We start from the raw sequence: 19,858 nt of genomic DNA on the forward strand, positions 1-19,858 counted from the left end.
AAGAGGTAGGTTTGGAGGAACATTTAAAGAAGCAGTGAGAGGTAGCGAGGCGGAGATGTTTAGGGAGATACCGTGCCCAGTGTCCATTCCCCGACCCGGCCTGGTCTTTGCTTTCATCAGTGAGCCCTGGAACTTTGCTCAAATTTGATTCCCAATTCCTGGCCTTCTCTGCCATCAATACAACACTGCTCCACTGGACTACTCAGATCTTCTATTCAGTTGCTGCAGTTTGACGGTAACTTTGTCTGGTTTACAGCCCATCCCCCATCGCTGCTGTCACCTGCTGAGTCTGTGACTGTCCCACTGGTTTATTTTGCTGCTGTCTGGGTTCCTGGTCAGAAGTTCACTCTCCTGGGCTGATGTCCATTTCTGGATCTTATGGTGGCCTCCAACTTCACCAGTGCTTTCTGCCACACAACACTTCTCCACATTAACACCTCCAGCATACCTCTCGGTTACTCTGCCCTCCCAAATCCCTTCAGAATGTCTATCAACTTGCAAACACTGCCCTGACCATCTGCAAGTTTATTCTGGATGGTTGCATTGACATTCTGGGCCGTGACAGCAATACCATAGTGCCAATCTTAAAAGTACATCACCCCAGATGGGACTCGAACCCACAATCCCTGGCTTCGGAAGCCAGTGCCTTATCCATTAGGCCACTGGGGCTATATACAAAGCAATGAAAATCATGAGACTTAAGGGTCAGTTTGTGACCGCCCAATCATTATTTACAGGGCAAATTATTCTCACCGCAGACAGAAAATCTTTGATTAGGATTTAAAATGCACATCAGCTGCTGTGACTCTGATCTTCTATTCAGTTGCTGCAGTTTGAAGGTAACTTTGTCTAGTTTGCAGCCCATCCCCCATCGCTGCTGTTACCTGCTGAGTCTGTGACTGTCCCACTGGTTTATTTTGCTGCTGTCTGGGTTCCTGGTCAGAAATTCACTCTCCTGGGCCGACGTCCATTTCTGGATCTTATGGTGGCCTCCAACTTCACCAGTGCTTTCTGCCACACAGCATTTCTCCACATTTCCACAGAAATACCTCCAGCGTACCTCTCGGTTACTCCGCCCTCCCAAATCCCTTCAGAATGTCTATCAACTTGCGAACACTGCCCTGACCATCTACCAGTTTATTCTGGATGGCTGCATTGACATTCTGGGCCTTGACGGCTATATCATATTTGTAGTGTATGTGCCTTTAAGAGCCCCAGGTGTGCTGTAATGCCGGTAATGGCCACTCGGGCTATATAAGCCTGTATATTGTGTATATCCGTTAGAACCCCCCCCCCAGACTTTGCTTAGTAAACACCTATGAACCAACTCCTGTCTTCAGTGTCTCTATCAACACACGGACACTACAGTGGCGACGAAGTGGAAACGGACTTACCTACAATTCGGCAGCACCTCAAGAACATCGATTCCTCGGGCGTCCAGAAGACTCAAGAAAGTGGTGGCAGGTACTGCGCTAATCCTTCCTGGGCGTCAGGCTGGGACTCCAGCGGCTGGCTCTACAGATAAGACAGGCAGCGAAATCGGAGGCAAGCAATAACAGACTGGGAGGGAGCACTCGGGAGACGGCCAGCGCTGCAAGCAGGTCGGCGTTCAGACCAAGAGAGAAAGTCCGGCGGGAACGAGTCTCCAACTGTGAATAAATTTTTTAAAAGAACGGAAACCGCGGGAAACAGCGTTGTCATCGGCAGCAGCGGCGGGAAAGCGCGGGAAGCGCCATATCTTTTCTGCAGAACAGAAAGAAAAGCGTGGGAAGCGCCATATCTTTTCTAAGATGCCTAAGTCTGGCAATATTGATGCTTTTGATAGCAAAATAGAGGATTGGACCACATATGTGGAAAGAGTAGAGGTATATTGCACTGCAAATGGAATAGAAGATGAAAAAAAAAGCTTCAGTACTGCTGAACCTAATGGGCGCAAAGGCATGCGGGCTGTTACGAAATTTAATCACTCCAGCCAAACCAAAGGACAAGAATTTTAAAGAAATTGTTGATACCCTGCAGGAGCACTTAAACCCAACACCGCTGCTGATAAGGGAACGATTCAAATTCTTCAAGAGAAATCAGCACAAGAATGAAAGTAACGCTGATTACCTCACCGAATTAAGAAAGCTATCAAAGTACTGCCAATTCGAGGCAGGACTAGCAGATTATCTTCGAGGCAAATTTGTCTGCGGTCTCTTAAGTGAAGGAACACAAAAAAGGCTGCTTTGTGAAAAAGATTTAACACTGGACAAGGCTTTCAGTATGGCTGTATCATACGAAGCAGCAGCAAGAGGAGCTGCAGAGATACAACAAAAGACACAGGACTTCGGCACCCATGAAATGACACAGGGTTTCGAAAGATGTTATCGCTGCGGCAGATCCACCCATAACCAGAGGGACTGCTGGTTCAAGGACAAAGCATGCAGGCAATGCGGAAAGATTGGACACATTGCACAGGTATGCCGATCTGGACAAAATAAATCCACAGACAGAAAAAAAAAATCAATAAAGAAAAGTACAGAAAGGTACAAATGTGACGGACAGTAGCTCCGAAGACCAGAAAAGCGATAGCGACTCCGAAAACAAGAGACTAAGCTGTCTCAAATTACATAATGTACTTGCCAAAGATGATTACCAAACCATTTGGGTTACCCTCACGATAGCAGGGTCCCCAGTTAAAATGGAACTAGATACAGGATCAGCTCTAACCATAATAAATCGACAGGATTACGAGAGGCTATTTCCGCATATACCTTTAAAAGACACATCCATTATCTTAAAAACATATACGGGGCAGAAAGTATACCCCAAAGGAAAAATAAGGGTGCCTGTTGTATACAACGGCAAAGAAATACAAAAGTTGTATTTATACATTCTACAAGATGGTGGTCCACCGTTGTTGGGACGTGAATGGATCAGAAAGATACGTTTAGACTGGCACTCCATTCAGGCACTGACGGTGACCAGTAAGGAAAAAAACGATGATGACATCATACCTGAACGATTAAAAGACATCTTGGCCAACGCCAAAGAAGTGTTTCAAGAGAAACTAGGAACCTTGAAAGGCATCACCGCCTCAATAAAAGTGGAAGATGCAGCAATTCCCAAGTTTTTTAAGGCAAGACCGGTGCCATACGCAATTCGTCCAGCAGTCGAGGCAGAGCTGGGGAATTTGGAAAAGGCAGGCGTATTATCCAAAATAGATTGGAGCGAGTGGGCAACACCCATCGTTCCAGTCATGAAGAAAGCATTGAATAATGATAAATCTGAAGAACAGAGAAAAATTCGCATCTGTGGAGACTTCAAGGTGACTGTAAACCCGGTCCTTCACACAGTACAGTATCCTCTTCCGAGGATAGAAGATATTTTCACCTCACTATCCGGAGGGAAACGTTTCACCAAAATTGACTTGGCACAGGCATATCTACAGATGGAGGTTGAAGAGGCCTCTAAAAAATATCTCACGATAAATACACACAATGCTCACTAGGCTGAGAGAACGGGGCCTACGAGCAAATCGCCCCAAGTGCGAATTTTTCCAAAATCAAATATCATATTGTGTCCACATAATTAATAAGGAAGGGTTGCATAAGTCACCTGAAAAAATTGAAGCGGTCATAAAAGCCCCAGCACCTGAAAATGTTTCACAATTAAGGTCGTTCCTGGGATTAATAAATTACTATCATAAATTTTTACCGAACTTATCAACTCTTCTACACCCTCTTAATGAACTGCTACAAACAGGAGTGATTTGGAAATGGAACAAAGACTGTAAACGTGCCTTCCATAAATGCAAAGACTTAATCACATCCGAAGAAGTTTTGGCTCATTACAACCCATCACTGCCAATCAGACTGGCGTGCGATGCATCCCCTTACGGCATAGGAGCAGTATTATCGCATAAATTCCCTGATGGCTCAGAACGGCCGATAGCTTTTGCGTCATGCTCATTAAACTCAGCTGAGCGTAACTATGCCCAAATCGACAGGGAGGCACTCAGCCTGATATGGGGAGTGAAGAAATTCAACCATTACTTACACGGACAAAAATTTACCTTGTTGACTGATCATCAACCCCTCATCTCCATATTCAACCCTAAAAAGGGTGTTCCCATTATGACAGCGCAAAGGCTACAGAGGTGGTCCCTTTTTCCAGGGGCACACCAATACAACATAGAATACAAAGGATCAAAACAGCATGGGAATGCTGACGGTTTATCGCGCCTACCGTTGCCAACGGTAGAAGAGGCACCTACAGTAGACCCAGTGGAATGTCTACCAGTAACAAATTCTGCCATTGAAAGGGAGACGAGAAATGACCCGACTCTCTCACGGGTCTACGATTTAACAGTGAAGGGATGGCCGGCACATGGCGAACCACTGTTGCCAGCATTCTCGCAAAGAAGAGAACAGCTGTCAGTGTGCCGAGGAACCTTGATGTGTGGATCCAGAGTGGTGATTCCACCCAAACTCCAGGATAAAGTGCTAAAGGAGCTTCACGAGGGGCATCTGGGTGGAGTGAAAATGAAGAACCTAGCCAGGGCGTTTGTATGGTGGCCAGGTATCGATGGAGACATCGAAGAAATGACCAAGAGCTGCCTAGGATGCCAGAAGGTCCAAAACGCTCCGCCACAAGCCCCTCTACATCCATGGGCGTGGCCCTCATCTCCCTGGCAAAGGGTACACATCGACTTTGCTGGTCCATTTATGGACTCAATGTTCTTAATCGCGGTTGATGCACACTCCAAGTGGCCGGAGGTAATAAAGATGTCCTCCACCACCACGGAAAAAACCATCACAGTATTAAGGACCATATTTGCCAGGAATGGGCTGCTGGAACAGATCTGTTCTGATAATGGACCGCAATTTGTGTCCGAAGAATTCAGGAAGTTCTTAAAAAACAATGGGGTTAAGCACTACACGTCCGCCCCATACCATCCCGCCACCAATGGATTGGCTGAAAGGTTTGTCCAGACCTTCAAGAAGGCCATAAATGCCATGGGTAATGAAGACATAAAACTTCAACACAAGGTGGATAACTTCTTATTCGCATACAGGAATGCAACACATATGGTTACCAACCAAACTCCCGCCATGATGTTCTTCGATAGAAACCTAAGATGCCGGCTGGATTTGGTCAAGCCCAACATCAGAAGGGACGTGGAGAACCGGCAGTTTCAAGGCATGAATGAAAGGCCAACTAGAACCTTCCAGATAGGTCAACAAGTTTTAGCCCGGGACTACCGTACCGAGAAATGGCAGCCTGGAACTATCTGCACACGACTAGGACCACTGATGTATACCGTGGACATCGGAGAAAGCATAATAAGGCGCCATGCTGACCAAATCATAGACTCATCCGAAAAGGGACAACCTACACCACAACTCTATACGTCTAACGATGAAGTAGAGATACCCATATCTACCTCCGATCCGGTGATACTGGAACCCGATGAACCCGACACTGGCATTCAAGCCGAATCAGCCTTGCCAAAAGAACCTACTACACCACCAGAAACTACTACACCACCGAGGCGTTATCCGGACCGAGTCACGAAGCCTCCTGAGAGATTGACTTATATTTGATTAACTGCAGCAATGTGTGGATTATTTTTCTTATAACATGTAATTAATAATTACTTAAAATATGATGTACTGGTTAACTAAAAGGGGAGGAATTGTAGTGTATGTGCCTTTAAGAGCCCCAGGTGTGCTGTAATGCCGGTAATGGCTACTCGGGCTATATAAGCCTGTATAGCCGTCAGAACCCCCCCCCAGACTTTGCTTAGTAAACACCTATGAACCAACTCCTGTCTTCAGTGTCTCTATCAACACACGGACACTACAATAGTGCCAATCTTAAAAATACATCACCCCAGATGGGACTCGAACCCACAATCCCTGACTTAGAAGGCCAGTGCCTTATCCATTAGGCCACTGGGGTTGTACATAAAGCAATGAAAATCATGAGACTTAAGGGTCAGTTTGTGACCGCCAAATTATTATTTACAGGGCAAATTATTCTCACCGCAGACAGAAAATCTTTGATTAGGATTTTAAATGCACATTGTTGGGTGGCTAATGAATCGATTCACCCCATTCTTCCCATGTGGCCCGAATACTACGGTAGGTAACCAATCAAACCCAAACTGCACAGCCAGAGTAAAGTTTGGTGTGGAGGTGCCGGAGTTGGACTGGGGTGGACAAATGTAAGAAGTCACACAACAGCTTTATTTGAAATCACAAGCTTTCGGAGCGCTGCTCCTTCTTCAGGTGAAGTGGAGAAATGCATAAAGACACAGCTTAGTAAAGTTTGTACAGGACACAATTTCAAACTTTGCAAATGACACAAAACTTGGAAGTGCAGTGAACAGTGAGGAGGATAGTGATAGACTTCAAGAGGACATAGACAGGCTGGTGGAATGGGCGGCCACGTGACAAATGAAATTTAACGCAGAAAACTGATACATTTTGGTAGAAGGAATGAAGAGAGGAAATATAAACTAAAGGGTACAATCCTAAAGGGGGTGCATGAACAGACAGAACTTGGGGTGTATGTTCACAAATCATTGAAGGTGGCAGGGCAGGTTGAGAAAGCAGTTAAAAAAGCTTATGGGATCCTGGGCTTCATGAATAGAGTTGTAGAGTCAGCGAGTCATAACGGCACAGAGGGAGGCCATTCAGCCCATCCAGTCCGTGCCGGCTCTCTTTAGAGCAATCCAGTCAGTCCCATTCCTGGCTTTATTCCCATAGCCCTGCAAGTTTATTTCCCTCAAGTACCTATCCAGCCTCCCCTTGAAAACCTTGAGTGTCTCCACTTCCGCCACTTCCGTCGGCAGCGAGTTCCAGGTCATCACCATTCACTGTGTAAAAAAGTTTTTTCTCACATCCCCCCTGTATCTCTTGCCCAATTCCTTAAATCTGTGTCCCCTAGTCCTTGTGCCATCAACTAGTGGGAAGAGCCTTTCCCCGTCTAGCCTATCCAAACCCGTCATAATCTTGTACACCTTTATCAAATCACCCCTCAACCTCCTTTGCTCTAACGAAAACAAATCCAGCTTCTCCAACCTGTCCTTGTAGCTAAGATCCCCCATCCACGGAACCATTCTGGTAAATCTCCTCTGCACCCTCTCAAGGGCCTTCACATCCTTCCTAAAGTGTGGTGACCAGAACTGGACGCAATACTCCCGTTGTGGTCCAACCAGCGCTTTATAAAGGTTCAGCATAACTTCTCTACTTTTGTACTCAAAACTTAAAGCCTCTATTTATGAAGCCCAAGATCCCATATGCTTTGTTTACCACTCTCTCAATATGTCCTGCCACCGAGGTATAGAGTAGAAAATCGTGGAAATTATGATGAACCTTTATAAAACACTGGTTCGACCCCAACTGGAGTATTGTGTCCAATTCTGGTCAACGCACTTTAGGAAGGATGTGAAGGCCTTAGAGAGGCTGCAGAAAAGATTTACGAGAATTGTAAAGTCCGCGCCTCAATAATACACGGACTTCAGGAGAACAGTTTAACAGGTACTTTACTGAACAAGAGGCAGCTTGAAACTGAAACTACAGAAGCCTGCTAGGGCCTTTTATACAGGGGTGGTCACTGCCGGTACTGCAGTCTAAGACCAGTTATTCCCTTAAAGGTACATACACAAAAATTCCTCCCCTTTTAGATAAACAGTACAGGGAGTATAGGCCCATTCTACACAATCTCTCATTATAGGACTGTCCTCTCATCTCAGGAATCAATCTAGTGAATCTTCATTGCACTGCATCATAAGGCATGTATGTCCTTTCTCTGATAAGGAGACCAAAACTGTGCCCAGTACTCCAGGTGTGGTCTCACCAAAGCCCTGTACAATTGTAGTAAGACTTCCTTACTCTTGTGCTCCAACACCCTTGCAATAAAGGCCAACATGCCATTTGCCTTCCTAATTGCTTGCTGTACCTGCATGCTAACTCTCTGTGTTTCCTGTACGAGGACACCTAAATCTCTCTGAACACCAACATTTAATAGTTTCTCACCATTTAAAAAATATTCTGTTTTTCTATTCTTCCGAACAAAGTGAATAACCTCACCTTTCCTCACATTATTCTCTATCTCCCTCCTTATTGCCCACTCACTTAACCTGTCTAGATCCCTTTGCAGGCTCTTTGTGTCCTCCTCACAGCTTACTTTTCCACCTAGCTTTGTATCGTCAGCAAATCTGGATACATTGTACTCGGTCCCTTCATCTAAGTCGTTAATATAGATTGTAAATAGCTGAGGCCCAAGCACCCCACTAGTTACAGCCTGCCAACCGGAAAATGACCCGTTTATCCCTACCCGCTGTTTTCTGTCTGTTAGCCACTCCTCTATCCATGCTAATGTATTACCCCAACACCAGGATACCTTATCTTGCGTAGTGTTGTGGTTGTTGGAGGTCAATCACCTCAGCCCCAGGACATCGCTGCAGGAGTTCCTCAGGGCAGCGGCTCACCACCATCTTCTCAAGGGCAATTAGGGATGGGCAATAAATGCTGGCCTTGCCAACGACGCCCACATCCCAGGAACAAATAAAAATAAAACCTTTTACGTGGCACCTTATTGAATGCCTTTTGGAAATCCAAATATACGACATCCACTGGTTCCCATTTATCTACCCTGCTAGTTACATCCTCAAAATACTGCAATAAATTTGTTAAACACAGTTTCCCTTTGACAAAGACCTAATCATATGATTTTCTAAGTGCATTGTTATCACTCCCTTAATAATGGATTCCAACATTTGTCCGATGACTGATGTCAGGCTAACTGGCCTGTCTTCTCTCTCCCTCCTTATTGTGGATGATTGCATTGACCTTACGGCCTTGATGGAATCTTGGCTACAGGTGATAATACAATCCTCCTTAATGCAGCCTCCCCGCCTGGCAGCACCTTCCACCACTTGCCCCGCCTAAACCACCGTTGTGTCAATCATTAAAAACACAGCACCCCAGATGGGACTACAAACCCACAATCCCTGGCTTAGGAGGCCAGTGCTTTATCCATTAGGCCACTGGGGCTGAATACACATTGAAACCCGCCTGAGGACAATGGACCGCTCAGAAATGTGACATCTGCCTCAGATTCAGAGTCTTCGAATGCTAAGCACAGATGGGAGCTATTTTCACCCATCATATCTGTCACTGCTCGCGCCATACCAGAGCCATCTACAACAACTTGCATTTATATAGCGCCTTTAACCTAGTAAAATGACCCAAGGCACTTCACAGGAGCGATTATCAAACGAAATTTGACACCGAGCCACATAAGGAGATATTAGGACATGAGCCCTGAACCTTGGTCAAAGAGGGAGGTTTTAAGGAACATTTAAAGGAGGAGAGGGAGGTAGCGAGGCGGAGATGTTTAGGGAGATACCGTGCCCACTGTCCATTCCCCGACCCTGCCCGCTCTTTGTTTTCATCAGTGAACCCTGGAACTTGGCTCAAATTTGATTCCCAATTCCTGGCCTTCTCTGCCATCAATACTACACTGCTCCACTGGGCTCCACTGGAATAAACTGTAAGACTCAGCTGCTGTGACTCTGATCTTCTATTCAGTTGCTGCAGTTTGAAGGTAATTTGTCCAGTTTTCAGCCCATCCCCCATCGCTGCTGTTACCTGCTGAGTCTGTGACTGTCCCACTGGTTTATTTTGCTGCTGTCTGGGTCCTGACCAGAAATTCCCTCTCCTGGGCCGACGTCCATTTCTCGGCCGTTTCCAGATCTTATGGTGGCCTCCAACCTCACCAATGCTTTCTGCCCCACGGCAATTCTACAGCATTTCCACGGAAATACCTCCAGCTCTCCCGAATCCACTCCCGTTAGAATGCCCATCAACTTGCGAACACTGCCCTGACCATCTACGAGTTTATTCTGGATGGTTGCATTGACGTTCTGGGCCTTGACGGCGATACCGTAGTGCCAATCTTTAAAAATACATCACCCCAGATGGGACTTGAACCCACAATCCCTGGCTTAGGAGGCCAGTGCCTTATCCATTAGGCCACTGGGGCTGTAGAGAAATTGATGAAAATCATGAGTCTTAAGGGTCAGTTTGTGACCGCCAAATCATTATTTACAGGGCAAGTTATTCTCACCGCAGACTGAAAATCTTTGATTAGGATTTAAAATGCACATTGTTGGGAGACTAATGAATCGATTCACCCCATTCTCCCCATGTGGCCCGAACACTATGGTAGGTAATCAATCAAACCCAAACTGCACAGCCAGAGTAAAGTTTGTACGGGACACAATTTCAAAATTTGCAGCTGACACAAAACTTGGAAGTGCAGTGAACAGTGAGGAGGATACTGTTAGACTTCCAGAGGTCATAGACAGGCTGGTGGAATGGGCGGACACATGGCAGATGAAATTTAACGCAGAAAAGAGCGAACTGACATATTTTGTTCGAAGGAATGAGGAGAGGAAATATAAACTAAAGGGTACAATTCTAACGGGGGTTCATGAAGAGAGAGACCTGGGGGTATATGTGCACAAATCATTGAAGTTGGCAGAGCAGGTTGAGAAAGCAGTTAAAAAAGCTTACGGGATCCTGGGCTTCATGAATAGCGTCATAGAGTCATCGAGTCATAACGGCAGAGATGGAGGCCATTCGGCCCATCGAGTCAATGCCAGCTCTCTTTAGAGCAATCCAGTCAGTCCCATTGCTCCGCTCTATTCCCATAGCCCTGCAAGTTTATTTCCCTCAAGTACCTATAGCACCGTTAACATAGTAAAATGTCCCAAGGTGCTTCACAGGAGCGATTATCAAACAGAATTTGACACCGAGCCACATAAGGAGATATTAGGACAGGTCTCCTCAACCTTGGTCAAAGAGGTAGGTTTTAAGGAACATTTAAAGGAGGGGAGAAGAGGTAGCGAGGCGGAGATGTTTAGGGAGATACCGTGCCCACTGCCCATTCCCCAACCCTGCCCGCTCTTTGTTTTCATCAGTGAGCTCTGGAACTTTGCTCAAATTTGATTCCCAATTCCTGGCCTTCTCTGCCATCAATACTAGGAAACTCCACTGGAATACACTGTAAGACTCAGCTGCTGTGACTCTGATCTTCTATTCAGTTGCTGCAGTTTGAAGGTAACTTTGTCCAGTTTACAGCCCATCCCCCATCGCTGCTGTTACCTGCTGAGTCTGTGACTGTCCCACTGGTTTATTTTGCTGCTGTCTGGGTCCTGGCCAGAAATTCACTCTCCTGGGCCGACGTCCATTTCTGCACCCTTTCTGGGTCTTGTGGTGGCCTCCAACTTCACCAGTGCTTTCTGCCCCATGGCAATTCTCCACATTTCCACAGTAATAGCTCCAGCGTATCTCTGGGATACTCTGCCCTCCCAAATCCTCACTCACTTTAGAACGCCCATCAACTTGTAAACAAGGCCCTTACCATCTATGAGCTTATTCTGGACAATTGCACTGATATTATGGCCGTGACCGAAACTTGGCTGACAGGTGCCAATGAATGGAGCCTCCCCCTGCCTGGCTGCACCTATCAATCTTTAAAAACACATCACCCCAGATGGGACTCAAACTCACAATCCCTGGCATAAGAGGCCAGTGCCTTATCCATTAGGCCACTGGGGCTGCAATTAACTTGCTGAAAATCGTGAGACTTAAGGGCCATTTTGTGATGTCTAAATCATTATTTAGAATCATAGAAATTTACAGCAAGGAAGGAGGCCATTTTGGCCCATCGTGTCCGCGCCGGCCAACAAAGAGCTATGCAGCCTAATCCCACTTTCCAGCTCTTGGTCCGTAGCCCTGTAGGTTACGGCACTTCAAGTGTACATCCAAGTACTTTTTAAATGTGATGAGGGTTTCTGCCTCTACCACCCTTTCAGACAGTGAGTTCCAGACCCCACCACCCTCTGGGTGAAGAAATTTCCCCTCAGATCTCCTCTAATCCCCTCTACCAATTACTTTAAATCTATGACCCCTGGTTATTGACCTCTCTGCTAAGGAAAATAGATCCTTCCTATCCACGCTATCTAGGCCCCTCATAATTTTATACACCTCAATTAAATCTCCCCTCAGCCTCCTCTGTTCCAAAGGAAACAACCCCAGCCGATCCAATCTTTCCTCACAGCTAAAATTCTCCAGTCGTGGCATTTACATTTACCTGGCAAACTATTCCCAACGCAGACAGAAAATCTTTGATTAGGATTTAAAATGCACATTGTTGGGTGGGGACTGAATCGATTCACCCCATTCTCCCCATGTGGCCCGAACAGCACAGTAGATAATCAATCAAACCCAAACTGTGCACAGCCAGAGTAAAGTTTGAGGTAAGGTACAAAGAACAAATGGATCAATGCTAATTTGTGTATCAGTACAAATAAATATTCATTTCAGGGAATGACAGTGTCATGACTTCCGGATTTAGACCGGGATCACGTTCCTCCCCCATCCCCACTCTGCTCTCCGTGCTCTTTACCCCCCTCCGAGTTCCTGACCTTCTCTCCCCCCGTTAGATCCTCTCCCCTTCCGATCTCCCTCTCTCCCCCCTCCAATCTCCTCAGTCCCCCCTCCGATCTCCTCCCCACTTCTCCCTCCGATCTCCTCTCTCTCCCCCACCAGTCTCCTCTCTCTGACTCCCCCTGCTCTCTCTCCCTTTCCACTCTATCCCCATCCGATCTCCTCTCTCTCTCTCTCTCTCTCTTCTCCTCTCTCTCTCCGATCTCCTCTCTCTCTCTTCTCCTCTCTCTCTCCGATCTCCTCTCTCTCCAGTCTCCTCTCTCTCACTCCCTCTCCTCTCTCTCCCCTTTCTTTCCTCATCCGAACTCCTCCCTCTGTCTCCTCCCTTCTCTCTCTCTCTACTCCAATCTCCTCTCTCTCTTCTCCCTTCGAACCTCTCTCAATTCGCCACTCCACCCCCTCTCTCTCCCCCCCTGTCGATTCTCTCTCTCCCCTTTCGAACCTCGATCTTCCCCGCCCCCCTCTTCCCCGGCCACCAGCGGCTCCCCTGAGTGATCTTCTCCGCACGGAGCCGAGGAACGCTGGGCCCACAGTGCAGGCCACAACCATTGGGTGCTGCACAGGTGAGGCTCCAGGATACAGCGCGCCTGCGCAGATGTGGATCGGGCGCGCCTGCACGGCTCCGGTATACTGCGCATGTGCAAAGGTGTTCGTGCAAATAATCACAGCGGGTAATGTGGAGAATTGTTGTGGGGCAGAAAGCACTGGTGAAGTTGGAGTCCACCATAAGATCCGGAAACGGTGGAGAAATGGATGTCGGCCCAGGAGAGGGAATTACTGGTTAGGACCCAGACAGCAGCAAAATAAACCAGTGGGGTATAATAAACTGCAAGGACCCGCACATCCATTGGCAGTATAGGCGCACCAACGTCAGTGTTCTTGCTCAGGCCATCATCCCCAGCATCGAAGCTCTGACCACGCTCGATCAGCCTTGATGGACGGGCCACATTGTCCGCATGCCCGATACGAGACTTCCAAAACAAATGCTCTACTCGGAGCTCCGGCACGACAAGAGAGCCCCAGGTGGGCAGAGGAAACGCTTCAAGGACACCCGTAAAGCCTCCTTGAATAAGTGTAACATCCCCACCGACACCTGGGAATCCCTGGCCCAAGACCGCACAAAGTGGAGGAGAAGCATCCAGGAAGGCGCCGAACACCTCGAGTCTCGTCGCCGGGAGCAAGCGGAAGTGAAACGCAGGCAGCACAAGGAGCGCACATCAACCCAAGCACCCCACCCACCCGCCCCTTCAACCACTGTCTGCCCCACCTGTGACAGAGTGTGTAGGTCCCGCATTGGACTCATCAGTCACCTGAGAACTCATTTTTAATGTGGAAGCAAATCATCCTCGGTTTCGAGGGACTGCCTAAGAAGAAGGAAACCAGTGGGACAGTCACAGAATCAGCAGGTAACAGCAGCGATGGGGAATGGGCTGTAAACTGGACAAAGTTACCCTCAAACTGCAGCAACTGAATAGAAGGTCAGAATCACAGCAGCTGAGTCTTACAGTGTATTCCAGTGGAGTCCAGTGGAGTAGTGTAGTATTGATGGCAGAGAAGGCCAGGAATTGGGAAGTCAAATTTGAGCAACGTTCCAGGGCTCACTGATGAAAACAAAGAGCGGGGAGTGTCGGGGAATGGACAGTGGGCACGGTATCTCCCGAAACATCTCCGCCTTGCTACCTCTCTCTCCTCCTTTAAATGTTCCTTAAAACCTACCTCTTTGACCAAGGTTTAGGGCACCTGTCCTAATATCTGCTTATCCGAGTAGCCGAGAGGTATGCTGGAGGTATTTCTGTGGAAATTTCCAGGGCTGAATGATGTAAACAAAGAGGTGGATGGTCAGTGGGCCCAGGTAACTTTAAACTTGTAGCTTGGGCTAGAATGCAACCACAGAGGAGCATACCTATCAGCCAAGGTCCCAGACTCCTCCATCACCATCCCTGGGTATGTCCCGTCCCACAAGCAGGACAGACCCACCAGAGGTGGCGGCCCAGTGGTACACAGACAGGAGGGAGTGGCCCTGGGAGTCCTCAACGCTGACTCCGGACCCCATGAACTCTCATACCATCAGGTGGACTTCAATGTCCATTGCCATAAGAACATAAGAAGTAGGAGCAGGAGTCGACCATACAGCCCTTCGAGCCTGCTCCGCCATTCAATAAGATCATGATTGATCTTCGACCTCAACTCCACGTTCCCGCCCGACCCCATATCCCTTGTTCCCCCTAGAGTCCAAATATCTATCTATCGCAGCCTTGAATATACTCCATGACTCAGCATCCACAGCCCTTTGGGGTGGAGAATTCCAAAGATTCACAACCCTCTGAGTGAAGAAATTCCTCCTCATCTCAGGCTTAAATGACCAGCCACTTATCCTGAGATTGTGACCCCTGGTTCTAGACACTCAACCCAGGGGAAACAACCTCTCAGCATCCAGCCTGTCAATCCCACTCAGAATCTTATATGTTTCAATGAGATCACCTCTCATTCTTCTAAACTCCAGAGAGTATAGGCCCATTCTACACAATCTCTCCTCATAGGACAGCCCTCTCATCCCAGGAATCAATCTAGTGAACCTTCGTTGCACCGCCTTTAAGGCAAGTATATCCTTCCTTAGATAAGGAGACCAGAACTGTGCGCAGTACTCCAGGTGTGGTCTCACCAAAGCCCTGTACAATTGTAGTAAGACTTCCTTACTCTTGTGCTCCAACACCCTTGCAATAAAGGCCAACATGCCATTTGCCTTCCTAATTGCTTGCTGTACCTGCATGCTAACTCTCTGTGTTTCCTGTACGAGGACACCTAAATCTCTCTGAACACCAACATTTAATAGTTTCTCACCATTTAAAAAATATTCTGTTTTTCTATTCTTCCTAACAAAGTGAATAACCTCACCTTTCCTCACATTATTCTCTATCTCCCACCTTATTGCCCACTCACTTAATCTGTCTAGATCACTTTGCAGGCTCTTTGTGTCCTCCTCACAGCTTACTTTTCCACCTAGCTTTGTATCGTCAGCAAATCTGGATACATTGTACTCCGTCCCTTCATCTAAGTCATTAATATAGATTGTAAATAGCTGAGGCCCAAGCACCCCACTAGTTACAGCCTGCCAACCGGAAAATGATCCGTTTTCCTTATTCTCGGTTTTCTGTCTGCTAACCACTCCTTTATCCATGCTAATGTATTACCCCAACCCCAGGATACCTTACCTTGCGTAGTGTTGTGGTTGTCGGAGGTCAATCACCTCAGCCCCAGGACATCGCTGCAGGAGTTCCTCAGGGCAGTGTCCCAGGCCCAACCATCTGCAGCTGCTTCATCAATGACCTTCCCTCCATCATAAGGTCAGAAGTGGCGATGTTCGCTGATGATTGCACAGTATTCAGTTCCATTCGCAACTCCTCAGATAATGAGGCAGTCCATGTCCGCATACAGCAAGACCTGGATGACAGTCAGGCTTGGGCTGATAAGCGGCAAGTAACGTTCCCGCCAGGCACAGTAACAGGCAATGACTATCATAGCATCATAGAATGGTTACAGCACGAAAGAAGGCCATTCGTCCCGTCGAGCCCGTGCCAGCTCTCAGCTGGTCCCACTCCCCTGCCCTTTCCCTGTAACCCTGGAATTTTTTTCCTTCAGATACTTATCCAACTCCCTTTTGAAAGATAAGATTGAGTCTGCCTCCACCATCCTTTCAGGCAGCGCATTCCAGATCTTAACCATTCACTGCGTAAAAAGGTTTTTTCTTACGTCACCTTTGGTTCTTTTGCCAATCACCTTAAATCGGTGCCCTCTGATTCTCGACTATCTCCAACTTACGAGAGTCTAACAACCGCCCCTTGATATTCAATTGCCTTACCATCGCCGAATTCTGCGGCGAGTGTCTCGCCTCCTGACTCCCCAAAGCCTTTCCACCATCTACAAGGCACAAGTCAGGGAGTGCGATGGAATACTCGGCACTTGCCTGGATGAGTACAGCTCCAACAACACTCAAGAAGCTCGACACCACCCAGGACAAAGCAGCCCGCTTGATCGGCACCCCAGCCACCATCTTAAATATGCACTCCCTCCACCACCAGCGTACCGTGGCTGCAGTGTGTACCATCTACAAGATGCACTGCAGCAACTCGCCAAGGCTTCTTCGGCAGCACCTCCCAAAATCGCGATCTCTACCACCTAGAAGGACAAGGGCAGCAGGCGCATGGGAGCACCATCACCTGCAAGTTCCCCTCCAAGTTATACACCATCCTGACTTGGAAATATATCGTCGTTCCTTCATCATCGCTGGGTCAAAATCCTGGAACTCCCTCCCTAACAGCACTGTGGGACTACCTTCACCACACAGACTGCAGCGGTTCAAGAAGGCGGCTCACCACCACCTTCTCAAGGGCAACTAGGGATGGGCAATAAATGCTGGCCTTGCCAGCGACGCCCACATCCCAGGAACAAATTTTTAAAAGTCTTTTACATAGCACCTTATTGAATGCCTTTTGGAAATCCAAATATTCGACATCCACTGGTTCCCATGTATCTACCCTGCTAGTTACATCCTCAAAATGCTCCAATAAATTTGTTAAACACAATTTCCATTTCACAAAAACCTAATCATATGATTTCCTGAGTGCATTGTTACCACTCCCTTAATAATGGATTCCAACATTTTCCCGATGACTGATGTCAGGCTAACTGGCCTGTCTTCTCTCTCCCTCCTTATTGTGGATGATTGCATTGACCTTACGGCCTTGATGGAATCTTGGCTACAGGTGATAATACAATCCTCCTTAATGCAGCCTCCCCGCCTGGCAGCACCTTCCACCACTTGCCCCGCCTAAACCACTGTTGTGTCAATCATTAAAAACACATCACCCCAGATGGGACTCGAACACACAATCCCTGGCTTAGGAGGCCAGTGCCTTATCCATTAGGCCACTGGGGCTGAATACGCAATGTAACCCGCCTGAGGGCAATTGACCGCTCCGAAATGTGACATCTGCCTCACAGTTTCAGGGTCTTTGAAAGTTCAGCAAAGATGGGAGCTATTTTCACCCATCATATCTGTCACTGCTCGCGCCATACCAGAGCCACCTACAACAACAACTTGCATTTATATAGCGCCGTTAACATAGTAAAATGTCCCAAGGTGCTTCACAGGAGCGATTATCAAACAGAATTTGACACCGAGCCACATAAGGAGATATTAGGCCAGGTGTCCTAAACCTTGGTCAAAGAGGTAGGTTTTAAGGAACATTTAAAGGAGGACAGAGAGGCAGCGATGTTTAGGGAGATACCGTGCCCACTGTCCATTCCCCGACCGCTCTTTGTTTTCACCAGAGAGCCCTGGAACTTTGCTCAAATTTGATTCCCAATTCCTGGCCTTCTCTGCCATCAATATGAGGAAACTCCACTGGAATACACTGCAAGACTCAGCTGCTGTGACTCTGATCTTCTATTCAGTTGCTGCAGTTTGAAGGTAACTTTGTCTAGTTTACAGCCCATCCCCCATCGCTGCTGTTTCCTGCTGTGTCTTTGACTGTCCCACTGGTTTATTTTGCTGCTGTTTGGGTCCTGACCAGAAATTCACTCTCCTGGGCCGACGTCCATTTCTGGATCTTATGGTGGCCTCCAACTTCACCAGTGCTTTCTGCCACACAACACTTCTCCACACATTTCCACAGAAATATCTCCAGCGTACCTCTCGGTTACTCTGCCCTCCCAAATCCCTTCAGAATGTCTATCAACTTGTGAACACTGCCCTGACCACTTACGAGTTTATTCTGGACGGCTGCATTGACATTCTGGGCCTTGACGACTATATCATAGTGCCAATCTTAAAAATACATCACCCCAGATGGGACTCGAACCCACGATCCCTGACTTAGAAGGCCAGTGCCTTATCCATTAGGCCACTGGGGTTGCACAGAAAGCAATGAAAATCATGAGACTTAAGGGTCAGTTTGTGACCGCCAAATCATTATTTACAGGGCAAATTATTCTCACAGCACACAGAAAATCTTTGATTAGGAGTTAAAATGCACAATTTTGGGTGACTAATAAATCAATTCACCCCATTCTTCCCATGAGGCCCGAACACTACGGTAGGTAATCAATCAAACCCAAACTGCACAGCCAGAGTAAAGTTTGTACAGGACACAATTACAAAACTTGGAAGTGCAGGGAACAGTGAGGAGGATAGTGATAGACTTCAAGAGGACATAGACAGGCTGGTGGAATGGGCGGCCACGTGACAAATGAAATTTAACGCAGAAAACTGATACATTTTGGTAGAAGGAATGAAGAGAGGAAATATAAACTAAAGGGTACAATCCTAAAGGGGGTGCATGAACAGAGAGAACTAGGGGTGTATGTGCACAAATCATTGAAGGTGGCAGGGCAGGTTGAGAAAGCAGTTAAAAAAGCTTACGGGATCCTGGGCTTCATGAATAGAGTTGTAGAGTCATAGAGTCATAACGGCACAGAGGGAGGCCATTCAGCCCATCCAGTCCGTGCCGGCTCTCTGTAGAGCAATCCAGTCAGTCCCATTCCCCCGCTTTATTCCCATAGCCCTGCAAGTTTATTTCCCTCAAGTGCCTATCCAGTCTCCCCTTGAAAACATTGAGTGTCTCCACTTCCGCCACTTCCGTCGGCAGCGAGTTCCAGGTCATCACCATTCACTGTGTAAAAAAGTTTTTTCTCACATCCCCCCTGTAGCTCTTGCCCAATTCCTTCAATCTGTGTCCCCTGGTCCTTGTGCCATCAACTAGTGGGAAGAGCCTTTCCCCGTCTAGCCTATCCAAACCCATCATAATCTTGTACACCTCTATCAAATCACCCCTCAACCTCCTTTGCTCTAATGAAAATAAATGCAGCTTCTCCAACCTGTCCTCATAGCTAAGATCCCCGATCCACGGAACCATTCTGGTAAATCTCCTCTGCACCCTCTCAAGGGCCTTCACATCCTTCCTAAATTGTGGTGACCAGAACTGGATGCAATACTCCAGTTGTGGTCCAACCAGTGCTTTATAAAGGGTCAGCATAACTTCTCTACTTTTGTACTCAAAACCTAAAGCCTCTATTTATGAAGCCCAAGATCCCATATGCGTTGTTAACCACTCTCTCAATATGTCCTGCCACCGAGGTATAGAGTAGAAAATCGTGGAAATTATGATGAACCTTTATAAAACACTGGTTCGACCCCAACTGGAGTATTGTGTCCAATTATGAGCACCGCACTTTAGGAAGGATGTGAAGGCCTTAGAGAGAGTACAGAAAAGATTTACGAGAATGATTCCAGGGATGAGGGACTTTAGTTACGTGGATACACTGGAGAAGCTGGGGTTGTTCTCCATAGAGCA

General features: G+C 47.3%; 5 non-coding genes across 5 annotated transcripts; all 5 read right to left on the bottom strand.

The window, feature by feature from the left end:
- Positions 1 to 596: 596 nt before the first annotated feature.
- trnar-ccg (transfer RNA arginine (anticodon CCG)) lies at positions 597 to 669 on the bottom strand. The gene has a single exon. It is a non-coding gene; the product is annotated as a tRNA-Arg (tRNA).
- A 5,201-nt stretch (positions 670 to 5,870) lies between these two features.
- On the bottom strand, positions 5,871 to 5,943 carry trnar-ucu (transfer RNA arginine (anticodon UCU)). The gene has a single exon. It is a non-coding gene; the product is annotated as a tRNA-Arg (tRNA).
- A 4,019-nt stretch (positions 5,944 to 9,962) lies between these two features.
- Positions 9,963 to 10,035, bottom strand: trnar-ccu (transfer RNA arginine (anticodon CCU)). The gene has a single exon. It is a non-coding gene; the product is annotated as a tRNA-Arg (tRNA).
- Positions 10,036 to 17,369: 7,334 nt separating this feature from the next.
- Positions 17,370 to 17,442, bottom strand: trnar-ccu (transfer RNA arginine (anticodon CCU)). Its single transcript has one exon. It is a non-coding gene; the product is annotated as a tRNA-Arg (tRNA).
- Positions 17,443 to 18,346: 904 nt separating this feature from the next.
- trnar-ucu (transfer RNA arginine (anticodon UCU)) lies at positions 18,347 to 18,419 on the bottom strand. The gene has a single exon. It is a non-coding gene; the product is annotated as a tRNA-Arg (tRNA).
- Between the last annotated feature and the right edge of the window lie 1,439 nt (positions 18,420 to 19,858).

This window comes from Somniosus microcephalus, chromosome 28 (assembly GCF_052327205.1).
Source record: "Somniosus microcephalus isolate GS21.2 chromosome 28, FLI_Smic_1.0, whole genome shotgun sequence".
Taxonomy (NCBI): Eukaryota; Metazoa; Chordata; class Chondrichthyes; order Squaliformes; family Somniosidae; genus Somniosus; species Somniosus microcephalus.